Here is a 12,709-nt window from a genome sequence, read left to right on the forward strand (position 1 = left end):
CTACATGTGCGATGCAAAAAAACAAACAAAAAAACCCCCCAAAAAAACATATTAGCGGACAAAAAAACACAATGCTGACAAGACTCTAAGCAGAGTCAGAGAGATATGACTTGACAAAATGAATGTACGGGATCTAAATACCAGTCTGTAACTTTACACTTCATAGAATCCAAGAACATGGATCATTAAACTTTGTAATATGCAAATTTAGGTTCAAGACTCATGCTCAAGAGTTAATTCATTTCATTAATTGTTTATTGGGTATTATCACACCTAATGAGTCTTTTAAGATGTTAATTATTATCTATTTTTACACAACACATCTCCACTTAGGTTTTTATGAATAAAGATGAATGCATAGTAATTAAACCTATATTTACATTGCAGCTTTATCAAACACGTAACAAGGCCTTAATCAAACCCTCATCTTTGTTTGTTCAAATAAAATGCTAACCCTACAGTTTAACATATGGATTACTTATATACTGTAGGAAACACACAGATCTGAGGCACACACTGTTCCTAAACATGTCGGTAGTGACCCTGAAAATGTGGAAAGGTGAGAGAAGGGGATTATAGAAAAAAAAGAAAAGCGAAGGAGACAACTAATCAAAAGACATTGAATCTGGTAGAAATGATCTCATCATTAATCTCTTGACTCAGATGTGGGAATCTGTGTGAAAACATGCAAACAAAGATCAGGTTCAGAATGAGTGTCATCTTGTTCCATCTTGTTACAAAATCCCAGCTCACATGTGTGAGCCAGACCTTTTCACCCGTCTGTGAACTGCACAGTGGAGTGGACGACGCATGACATTCCCTTGAAACGGACTTATTAGTTTCCTATACTTTTAAACTTGGAAAAATGCTTCTACAGTGTTCTACACATGCGCTGACACAAGCTCCTACGACATTTTAGCAGTTGTGGATTGGCTCTGCCATTTTGACACAGAATGCGATAAATCATTTCTGCAAATGGCTGAAACACCATGAGCTGTTAGATTTTGGAAAAAAATACTGGATCAAGCACAAAGAATGAAATCATCCAAGAAAACATAAAATCTATTGCGTATTTCTTTTTCAGAATGAGCAGCATAGTAGGGGTGGAGGAAACTCTCATAAGATTATTTATTGAATCCAATGAAGACTTTTCAGGGTTTTTTTTTTTTGCCAGATGTCATTAGGCCAGAGTAATTATTTAATCATTTGATTTATATATGATACATACACATATACAAACAGTAAGATGTCGAACTTTACAACTGCCAATAAAAAAATATATATATTGACTTTTCCAACCAAATGTTCAGTTTGCCCAAGACCCTTCCCTCACCAGTCTCTAATTTTTCCTCTCTGACACTAAGGACACCTTTATTAAATGTTTACAGAAATGCTCCCTCGGTAAACATCTTTTTATGGAGCTCTTCACCACATCGTTCATGGGACCTTTTTGTCAAATAACAACATTTATCTATTCATCATTAGAAATCGCTAATGTGGTGCTTTAAAGTGTTTGCTTCCTTTAGAACGTATATCTACATGTAGAATGCGGGCTAAATTAATCTGCCTCTTCCTGTCTTCATCCCACATTGCTTCAGTTACATAGAGGTCAGGGGTGTGGTGGCTGATTTAATACTCTCAGTTGCCAAAGTACCTCCACTCCAAGTAAGTGTTAATCATGTTTATTGTGTGTCATTGTCATTGCTGTAAAGATGCAGCAGAATAAATATAAACCAGAGATATTGCTCATTATTTATCATTCTTTTGGTTTTTCACTATTCTAAAAGAAAACCATGCACAAACACATTCATGCTTTCCACCAGATCTTATTCAGATTAATTATTTTAAAACACATTTTTTTACAATTTTGACATCTTGTATGTGAACAGACCTTTGTCCTGAAATAACCCTCATACACAGAATTCTAAATTAATAACAGTGCGTGGTTGTGCACTAATATAGACCATAAACGTCAAAAGAATTTCATGTTTGTGAGACAGATATTTACTGTAGCAGAGACTAAAACAATAAAAGCTTGCTTTTGAATATTGTCTGACTTTTGAAACATTGAATGTGTATCGTTTACCTGGAAACGAAATATTTAAGGTGAACAATTTCACTGTAATTAAAGTATGTAATTAAAAGTAAATAGAGTAAATACTACATGCACCTTTAGAAGTAAAACATACAGTGACAAGGAATGTATACTTTAGTGCCTTTTAGCTGAGTTCCATCCAAATGCCAAGGACATTTTTAGTGTCATTTCAGAATTTCATTTCCGATGGCAGTTTGTCTTGTTGCTGAGAGGCTTGGTGCTAAATTTGGATATGTCGCTTCCTCTAAATTGCAGTGTATTTATACAGTCATATGACCATCTGCATTTTAATGTTATTACCCATCTCTTGGAGGAGAGAGGCAAGTTAATGCTTTCTGACCCCCAACCAGCGACAACAGAAGAGAAAAGCTGAATTTCTGAGCACAGGAACTGATGCAGTAACAGAACTGACATGTAGAGAAATCCTTATTTCCAAATGCTCTTATTGGTCTTGTTATGTGTCTCAGTATAGGTATAAGTATAAGTTTGAGTGTGAATTATATAAGAGGAGCAGATCAGCTTAAAACTCTTAAAAATACCTTTTAAAAGTGTTAACTGATGCCACCACCAGGTTTTGTGGATTTTACTACACAACTGAGCTTTCCAAAAGTTATTGCCATAAATAGTAATCCTTATTTATTTAAATCAATCCAGTGTGGCCCAATAGTTTCACCTCTCTGATACCTTAATGCTTGATGGGAACATAAAACTTCAAATATGTATACCACCCCCTTAAAAAAATTAAATAAAATAAAAAACAGAAAAAAAGAAGCAATGTACAAATCAAATGTGAAGTTTCTATTAAATGCTTGAGGTCCGGTTTTTGGCAGATCAATGTTGCCACGTTAGTTTCACCGGACTCAGGGGTGGCTCTATTCACACTTTCCATCTCATACTGTCATTCAAAACCTCCACAAACACAGCTGAATGGCCACAATGAAGCCCAAATATCCCAGCTCACCTCATCCTTCATGGGACAGGGAACTGCCAAAATAGTTGTTTGAGTTCCACAAAAAACAACCAAGATGAACAAGCTTCCAAAAGGATCATAGGGAAACTCCTGGAATTGTTAAATTTATAGCATCTACAAATTAAAGAAGAGGCCGAGCACATTTTTTATTTATCCCATCCAGTACCGTTCATGCGTTTCACATCACTGTAGATTACTGTGGCATGTGCGCTTTTTTATAGGAATATGTTGAGTTATTAATTTGGTAAAAAGGAGAAGTTTAAGTTCATGCACAGATATCACCATGACAGAAACGCTTAACATGCTCTGAAAACACCATAACAATCTTGCAAAAAGTAATCATTAGTCTTTCCTCTGGCATTCGCACTTTGTGTTCTGTGTTCATTAGCCCGAGGATCATGTTTGTGCTCAACATATGTGTTTATACCGACAGTGAACATTTTAATCTTTCTCATATTAATCAATCAACAAGCTGGGGAAATTAGTCATCTTTGCTGTTTATGCATTTCCCATAGCAACCTGCAGGCTGTAATCCTTTTTTTGAATAAATGTCTGCTTTTTGGGCAGCTGTGGAAAGGCCCAGTGTAAACATTCATAATCCAAATCTAATTTACTTTTTACAACATGTGATGTGTTGCTTGATGATTGCTAAATCCTTGGATATTTCAAGAGAATTAATCACTGACAAACCCAAAAAAGTTAAATACAATATTGATATTTGTAGCATGTGCACTACTGAATAAGTTGCTTCTTAAGAATGTTCCATGCATAAATGTTTATATAAATGCATCGAAAAAATGTATTTGTTTATCCATTCATTGGTCAGCGTCACAATGGCAACAAGCTATGAATGTTATCCCAGACATCTCTATTCCCAACCACAACTCCTGTCTGATATAATACACCACAATATGGAAGTGGCAAAAGTACACACAGAAGTACAGATACTTGTTTTAATAAAAGTTGAAGTACTTACTATACTTTTTTTTTACTGAAGTTAAAGTAAAGAAGTTTGTCTTCTTCTTCTTTTTTTTCTTCTTCTTCTTTCAGCTGCTCCCATTAGGGGTCGCCACAGCGGATCATCCGTCTCCATACCACCCTGTCCTCTACATCTGCCTCTTTCACACCAACTACCTGCATGTCTTCCCTCACCACATCTATGAACCTCCTCCTTGGCCTTCCTCTTTTCCTCCTACCTGGTGGCTCCATCCTCAGCATTCTCCTACCAATATAATTCATGTCCCTCCTTTGCATATGTCCAAACCATCTCAATCTAGCCTCCCTCACCTTGTCACCAAAACATCCTACATGCGCTGTCCCTCTAATAAACTCATTTCTAATCTTGTCCATCCTCGTCACTCCCAACGAAAACCTTAACATCTTCAGCTCTGCTACCTCCAGCTCCACCTCCTGTCTTTTACTCAATGCCACTGTCTCTAATCCATACAACATTGCAGGTCTCGCCACAGACCTATAAACTTTCCATTTAATTTTTGCAGATACCCTACTATCACAAATCACTCCTGTCACTCTTCTTCACCCACTCCACCCTGCTTGCACTCTTTTCTTTACTTCTCTAACACATTCTCCATTACTTTGCACTGTTGACCACAGATACCTGAACTCCTCCACCTTCTCCAGCTCTTCTCCCTGCAACCGCATTACTCCACTGCCCTCCCTCTCGTTCACACATGTATTCTGTCTTACTCCTACTGAGTTTCATTCCCCTTCTCTCCAGCGCATATCTCCACCTCTCCAGGCTCTTCTCAACCTGCTCCCTACTCTCACCACAAATCACAATATCATCCATAAACATCATAGTCCAGGAGACTCCTGTCTGACCTCGTCCGTCAACCTGTCCATCACCACTGCAAACAGGAAAGGGCTCAGGACCGATCCTTGATGCAGTCCAACCTTCACCCTGAACCAGTCTGTCGTACCTACTGCACACTTCACTGACGTCACACTGTCCTCAAACATGTCCCGCACCACCCTCACATACTTCTCTGACACACCTGACTTCCTCATACAATACCACAACTCCTCTCTTGGCACCCTGTCGTACTCCTTCTCTAAATCCACAAATACACAATGCAATTCCTTCTGTCCTTCTCTATACTTCTCCATCAACATTCTTAAAGCAAATAAGGCATCTGTGGTGCTCTTCCTCGGCATGAAACCATACTGTTGCTCACAGATGGTCACCTCTTCTCTCAGCCTGGCTTCCACTACTCTTTCCCATAACTTCATGGTGTGACTGATCAACTTAATTCCCCTGTAGTTACTGCAGGTCTGCACATCTCCTTTATGCTTAGAGATCGGTACTAGCACACTTCTTCTCCATTCCTCAGGCATCTTCTCACCTTCCAAAATCCTGTTAAACAATCTGGTCAAAACTCCACTGCCATCTCTCCTAAACATCTCCACGCTTCTACCGTATGTCATCTGGTCCAACCGACTTTCCACTCTTCATCCTCTTAATCGCTGCTCTCACTTCCTCCTTACTAATCCTATCTACATCCTGCTTCACCAACTCCACATCATCCAACCTTCTCTCTCTCTGATTTTCCTCATTCATCAGCTGCTCAAAATATTCCCTCCACCTTCTCCAGCTCTTCTCCCTGCAACCGCATTACTCCACTGCCCTCCCTCTCATTCACACACATGTATTCTGTCTTACTCCTACTGAGTTTCATTCCCCTTCTCTCCAGCGCATATCTCCACCTCTCCAGGCTCTTCTCAACCTGCTCCCTACTCTCACAACAAATCACAATATCATCCGCAAACATCATAGTCCAGGAGACTCCTGTCTGACCTCGTCCTCAACCTGTCCATCACCACTGCAAACAGGAAAGGGCTCAGGGCGATCCTTGATGCAGTCAACCTTCACCCTGAACCAGTCTGTCGTACCTACTGCACACTTCACTGACGTCACACTGTCCTCATACATGTCCTGCACCACCCTCACATACTTCTCTGACACACCTGACTTCCTCATACAATACCACAACTCCTCTCTTGGCACCCTGTCGTACTCCTTCTCTAAATCCACAAATACACAATGCAATTCCTTCTGTCCTTCTCTATACTTCTCCATCAACATTCTTAAAGCAAATAAGGCATCTGTGGTGCTCTTCCTCGGCATGAAACCATACTGTTGCTCACAGATGGTCACCTCTTCTCTCAGCCTGGCTTCCACTACTCTTTCCCATAACTTCATTGTGAGACTGATCAACTTAATTCCCCTGTAGTTACTGCAAGACTGCACATCTCCTTTATGCTTAGAGATCGGTACTAGCACACTTCTTCTCCATTCCTCAGGCATCTTCTCACCTTCCGAAATCCTGTTAAACAATCTGGTCAAAAACTCCACTGCCATCTCTCCTAAACATCTCACGCTTCTACCGGTATGTCATCTGGTCCAACCGACTTTCCACTCTTCATCCTCTTAATCGCTGCTTTTACTTCCTCCTTACTCATCCTATCTACATCCTGCTTCACCGACTCCACATCATCCAACATTCTCTCTCTCTGATTTTCCTCATTCATCAGCTGCTCAAAATATTCCCTCCACCTTCTCAACACACTCTCCTCACTAGTCAACACATTTCCCTCTCCATCCTTTACTGCTCTAACTTGCAGTACATCCTTCCCAGCTCGGTCCTTCTGCCTGGCCACCAGTATAAATCCTTTTCTCCTTCCTTAGTGTCCAACCTCTCATACAGCTCCTCATATGCCTTTTTCTTGGCTTTCGCCACATCCCTCTTAACCTGCTAAATCACGGGTGGGAAATGCCCCCCCCCCAAAAAAAAACGTATAAAAAAAAAAAATCACTCTTTATTATATGTATTCTGTATTATATAAATAATATATGCCTGCTTTCCCAGTTTATCTCACCTTCTCTACACACACGAGTCAGGTGTGTTCAACTCCATTAACTAGGGGATTTTATTCACTTGAAATAAAGCGATTCTCTTTAATGTAGTTGATGCAGACTCATTCATAAATTAGTTGCGGCAAAAATGTTGATTACTGAAGTAATTTTCCATGAATCTGCTCTATTAGCGATTAAAATATCACTTATCCAGTGAACGTTAGCTTGTTTACAATAGTTTGTAGCATAGTGCACTGCAGCTAACACTGCAACTAATGTACTAGTGCACTGTAGCTAACACTGCAACTAATGTACTAGTGCACTGCAGCTAACACTGCAACTAATGTACTAGTGCACTGCAGCTAACACTGCAACTAATGTACTAGTGCACTGCAGCTAACACTGCAACTAATGTACTGGTGCACTGCAGCTAACACTGCAACTAATGTACTAGTGCACTGCAACTAACACTGCAAGTAATGTACTAGTGCACTGTAGCTAACACTGCAACTAATGTACTAGTGCACTGCAGCTAACACTGCAACTAATGTACTAGTGCACTGTAGCTAACACTGCAACTAATGTACTAGTTCACTGCAGCTAACACTGCAACTAATGTACTAGTGCACTGCAGCCAACACTGCAACTAATGTAGTGCACTGCAGCTAACACTGCAACTAATGTACTAGTGCACTGTAGCTAACACTGCAACTAATGTACTAGTGCACTGCAACTAACACTACAACTAATGTACTAGTTCACTGCAGCTAACACTGCAACTAATGTACTAGTGCACTGCAGCTAACACCGCAACTAATGTACTAGTGCACTGTAGCTAACACTGCAACTAATGTACTAGTGCACTGCAGCTAACACTGCAACTAATGTACTAGTGCACTGCAGCTAACACTGCAACTAATGTACTAGTGCACTGCAGCTAACACTGCAACTAATGTACTAGTGCACTGTAGCTAACACTGCAACTAATGTACTAGTGCACTGACACTAACACGCCAAAGCCGTTTCCCATGCAGTGTTTTATTTGGGGCGAATTGGTATAATGTTAACTTCACATTAACACACAATTAGCATATTGTTTAGTTGTGCATTTACTAAATGAGCACTGTGCTACATCCGAACTGACCCCAGTGTATTTTTATAATAAATTTCTATTTTGTTCTTGAGTGTCTTAATTAATTTGTAAATAAAATGTTAAACCTTTTTTTAATTCCTTGTTTTTATTGTTGTGATAATTTTTTTAATGATAGTTTTACTTTATTTACGTAAAGCATTTTGAATTACCATTGTAATTGACGCAGTCTCCATGCAACAATAATAATAATAGAAACAAAGTTTTTCACTGTGGGGACACTGTGTCTTTATACTGGAAGTACAATTTAACTGTATTATTTGTGTCGACCTTAAAAAATTGCTCATGAGAAATTCTATATTTATTGTCCCCCCCCTACTGTTAAATGAAATTTACGCCCATGCCGGTACTCTCTTCTTCTCTTATGAGCCCTTTTGCAAAAATGAGCTTATCAAAGAAAAGTGGATAGTGAGCGCCGAATGTTTAATATGGAGTGGACAACAAAATATTTTTCGCTGAAGTCCGATCAAAGGATGTATGTCTAATATGCCAAGAAACTGTCACGGTTTTCAAAGAGTATAATATCAGCCGTCACTTTGCACTTTTAAGCTGGTGTTCTGTCCCCTGTCCCCTGTCCCAAGACCCTGAAACCCCACCACAAGTAGTGCAATTGGAACTTATCGATCTTCAGTCTGACTCCATTTCAAAGGAGTTCAGCTCTAATGTAATGTGATATATATATATATATATATATATATATATATATATATATATATATATATATAATGTGTATGTAATATATATATATATATATATATATATATATATATATATATATATATATATATATATATATATATATATATATACTGTATATCCTGGCCCGGCCCCTCTGTCAAATTTTAGAACCCATTGTGGCCTGTGAGGCAAAAAGTTTGCCCACCCTAGTCTAACCTCTTCCTGAACTTCACACTACACTCTTCCTCCTTCAGTTTCCACCACCTTATTCTTCTTTCAGTCCTCACTCTCCTCCTCTTCTTCTTCGCCTCCAAAACCATCCTACAGACCACTATCCGATGCTGTCTAGCTACACTGTCCCCTGCCAACACCTTACAGTCTCCAATCTCCCTTAGGTTTAATCTCCTGCATATTACAAAGTCCACCTGTGTGCACCTTCCTCCACTCTTATACGTCACCCTATGATCCTACTTCTTCTTAAAATAAGTGTTCACCACTGCCATTTCCATTCTTTTAGCAAAATCTACCACCATCTGCCCTTCCACATTCCTCTTCTTAAAACTATACCTACCCATCACCTCCTCATCACCTCTGTTCCCTTCACCTACATGCCCATTAAAGTCTGCCCCAATCACCAATCGTTCTTTCCTAGGTACACCATCTACCACTTCATCTAACTCACTCCAGAATCTTTCCTTCTCCTCCATCTGACAGTCAACTTGTGGAGCATAGGCACTGATGACATTTATCATCATCCCTTCAACTTCCACCTTCACGATCATCACCATATAAGAAACTCTCTTCACCTCCACTACACTCTTACTGTACTCTTCCTTTAGAATCACCCCTACACCATTTCTCTTTCCATCCACACCATGATAGAACAGTTTAAACCCACCTCCTATGTTCCTGGCCTTACTCCCTTTCCACTTGGTCTCCTGAACACACAACATATCTACCTTTTACCTCTCCATCATATCAGCTATCTCTCTCCCTTTACCCGTCATAGTACCAACATTTAAAGTACCAACCCGAACCTTCACTCTCCTACACTGCTCCTTTTCCTGCCGTCTCTGTAGACGTCTTCCTCCTCTCCTTCTCCTCCTTCGGCCAACAGTAGCCCAATTTCCACCAGTACCCTGTCGGCTAACGATACCTGGGGCGGTTGTTGCTAAAAGGGCCTCGACCGATCCGGTATGAAATTCTCATTTGTGATCCGCATATTTTATTTGGCACATGTTTTGCGCTGGATGCCCTTCCTAACGCAACCCTCCCCATTTACCCGGGTTTGGGACCAGCACTAAGAGTGCACTGGCTTGTGCATCCATAATGGCTGGGTTGAGTAAAGAAGTTTGTATTTAAGTAAATGTTTTAGTGTCACGCTGGTAACTAGACCATACTGTCAATCGATTAAAATATTTATTTGCGATTAATCACGTGATTGTCATGAGTTAACTCACTATTAATCGCAAATTAATCACACATTTTTATCTGTTCTAAATGTACTATAAATGAATACTTTGCCCATTTTTTATACTCTAATATTTTAAGCAAATGTATGTTTATTATTCCTGAAATCAAACTCAACATAGAGCATGAAGACAAAATTTTCTTGTAAACGTTTGAAAGTAATTATAGTGTTTTAAATTATGTAAATTATCAAGACACCAAACGGAACCTTTGCTATGTTTCCACACAGATAGTTAATGAGGTGATACCAGAGAAACTGTACCTCTTATAACTTTAATATGAATTACATAATAAATAAATAAATACAAAATAATTACGATTACAAAATAAATAAAAACAAAGACATTTCTAAAAACCCATGGCCATATATAAGGAAGATGTTCGAAATTATCGGTGTAAAAAAGTGCTGGCTTTCAAGAATTCGCCGTCAAATTTGAGAAAGCACATACAGGTAATCTAACGTTTTATTGTTATATCTTTCATGTCATAAGCCATTTTACTGTTTTATGGGTTTTTTTCCCTACAGTTTTTTTTGTCTTTTATATAAGGGATGCTGCCACATGTTGCTATTTTTTTTAAATAAGGATGTTCTTAATGTAGTATGTAGCTGTCATTTGAAATCTGAGGTTTAGTAAGATGGTTTCTATATGTTGCAGAACTGCTATACAGGTGAAGTACAAATTATACACTACCTGTTTAAACATCATAATAACTTTGGCTTGTTTTCAAGGACAGCTGGAATAACCCTACAATCTGGGATATGGCTTGGTGATGGCAAATAAATAAATATATATAATTTTGCATTCACCTGAACTTGAAAACCCAAACCTGTTACAGCATGGCAATGCCCCTGTGCACAAAGTGAGCTCCTTGAAGATCTGGTTTACATGCTTTGGAGAGGAAGCTCTTGAGTGGCCTGCTATAGTGGCTACAGTAAAACATTACTGCAATCTAACAACAATCAACATCTCAACAGGATAGTCTTCTCAATGACATACATTTATTCCTTGTTTTACAGAATGACGTAATTAACACAGTGTTTATTGTAGTATTGGCTATCAGATTTAATATACAGGCCTAGTACCTTATATACTAGATCTTAGGTTATATGCTATTGACCACTATTGCTGTGCAATTTCAGTCCAAAATATTGCATGAATGTTGGATGTTCAGTATAGTAGAACAGCACCAATAGCCTGTAACAGTAAAATTGCAATTAAAGAAGCTTCTCATGACCTTTACATGTGCTAACAGAGAAAATAAATGTCACTTTCCATGAAGTGTTATTATTTCTTTCCCACTTTACGTGCTAAAAGTCTCAAAGTGGGAAATGATGGAACTTAGCCAGAAACAAATTAAAATACTAATAATGTAGTATATCATCACGCTGATTCTGTAAGAGTCATCTATCGTTGTCTTTTCACCAACTGGTTCTCTCTGATATAATAATGGTCCCTTTTCCCATAATTTTTTAATCAGATCCCAGGATACATCAGTATTACTACCAGAGGCAAGGTCTCTCCTCCCTTCTTCTATTGGAGAGATCAATAGATTCAAACTTCAAGGTGCTAAAAAAAGGTATACAGGAAACGATGACAGTCGTGGACATACTCAAGACTTTATATGGATCAAGAAAGGTCACAGGTCTCCTTAAAATAGACCTCCTTAAAATATATTTTAATGGGCTGATTTAGGTCAAGCTTTGCTGACAAAGTACCAGACTCCATAAATGACTCTTACATCTCAGATGGTGTCCTGGGAACTTAAAAAGATTAATCCATTATTTTACCATTGGTTTTGGTTGTTATTGGTAGTAATTATGAATATATTGAACATCTATTTTCTGGAGTTTTTTAAAGCAATATGGCTGGCTCAGATCACACCTGCATGGGTAATTCACATATTACTGCAGCAAGATGATGTGAGTGAGGCATGACTACGCCTTGGATGTAACACCGGTCCATCACATCACTCTATATGTAACACCTAAAAAAGTAATCCATACATTTAGAAAATCAATTTGAATTTTTATTCACATTTTTATTCAGGAGTGCAACATAAAGCCTTGTGATTGTTCAAAATGAAAGAGCACCAAGCCAAGAGATATACCAGCAAATTAAAAAAGACCTGCTGAAATGGGGAAGCAGTGGTAACTTAATGTGGGTTATGAATATTGCTCAGGAGCTAACAGGAAATGATTTTATTTTCGGGAATAGATGAGATTAAATCGAAGTGATTACCACACATTTTTTTCTCAGAAACATTAGTCATGATAGGGGGCCTGTGTGTGCTTGTTTGAACATGTTTGTCAAAACATATGCACAACACATGTTGGGTTGTGTACATAAAATTGTAGTACCGTATATATTGTATTTGATATAATTACTAATACAACAGTCATTCTATAAATTTTTTATTTTTTTGCAAGATTCATGAGTGATTCACAGACATACACTTCAAGTTAACTTCATG

The sequence above is a fragment of the Silurus meridionalis genome, chromosome 9 (genome assembly GCF_014805685.1).
Source record: "Silurus meridionalis isolate SWU-2019-XX chromosome 9, ASM1480568v1, whole genome shotgun sequence".
Lineage (NCBI taxonomy): Eukaryota > Metazoa > Chordata > Actinopteri > Siluriformes > Siluridae > Silurus > Silurus meridionalis.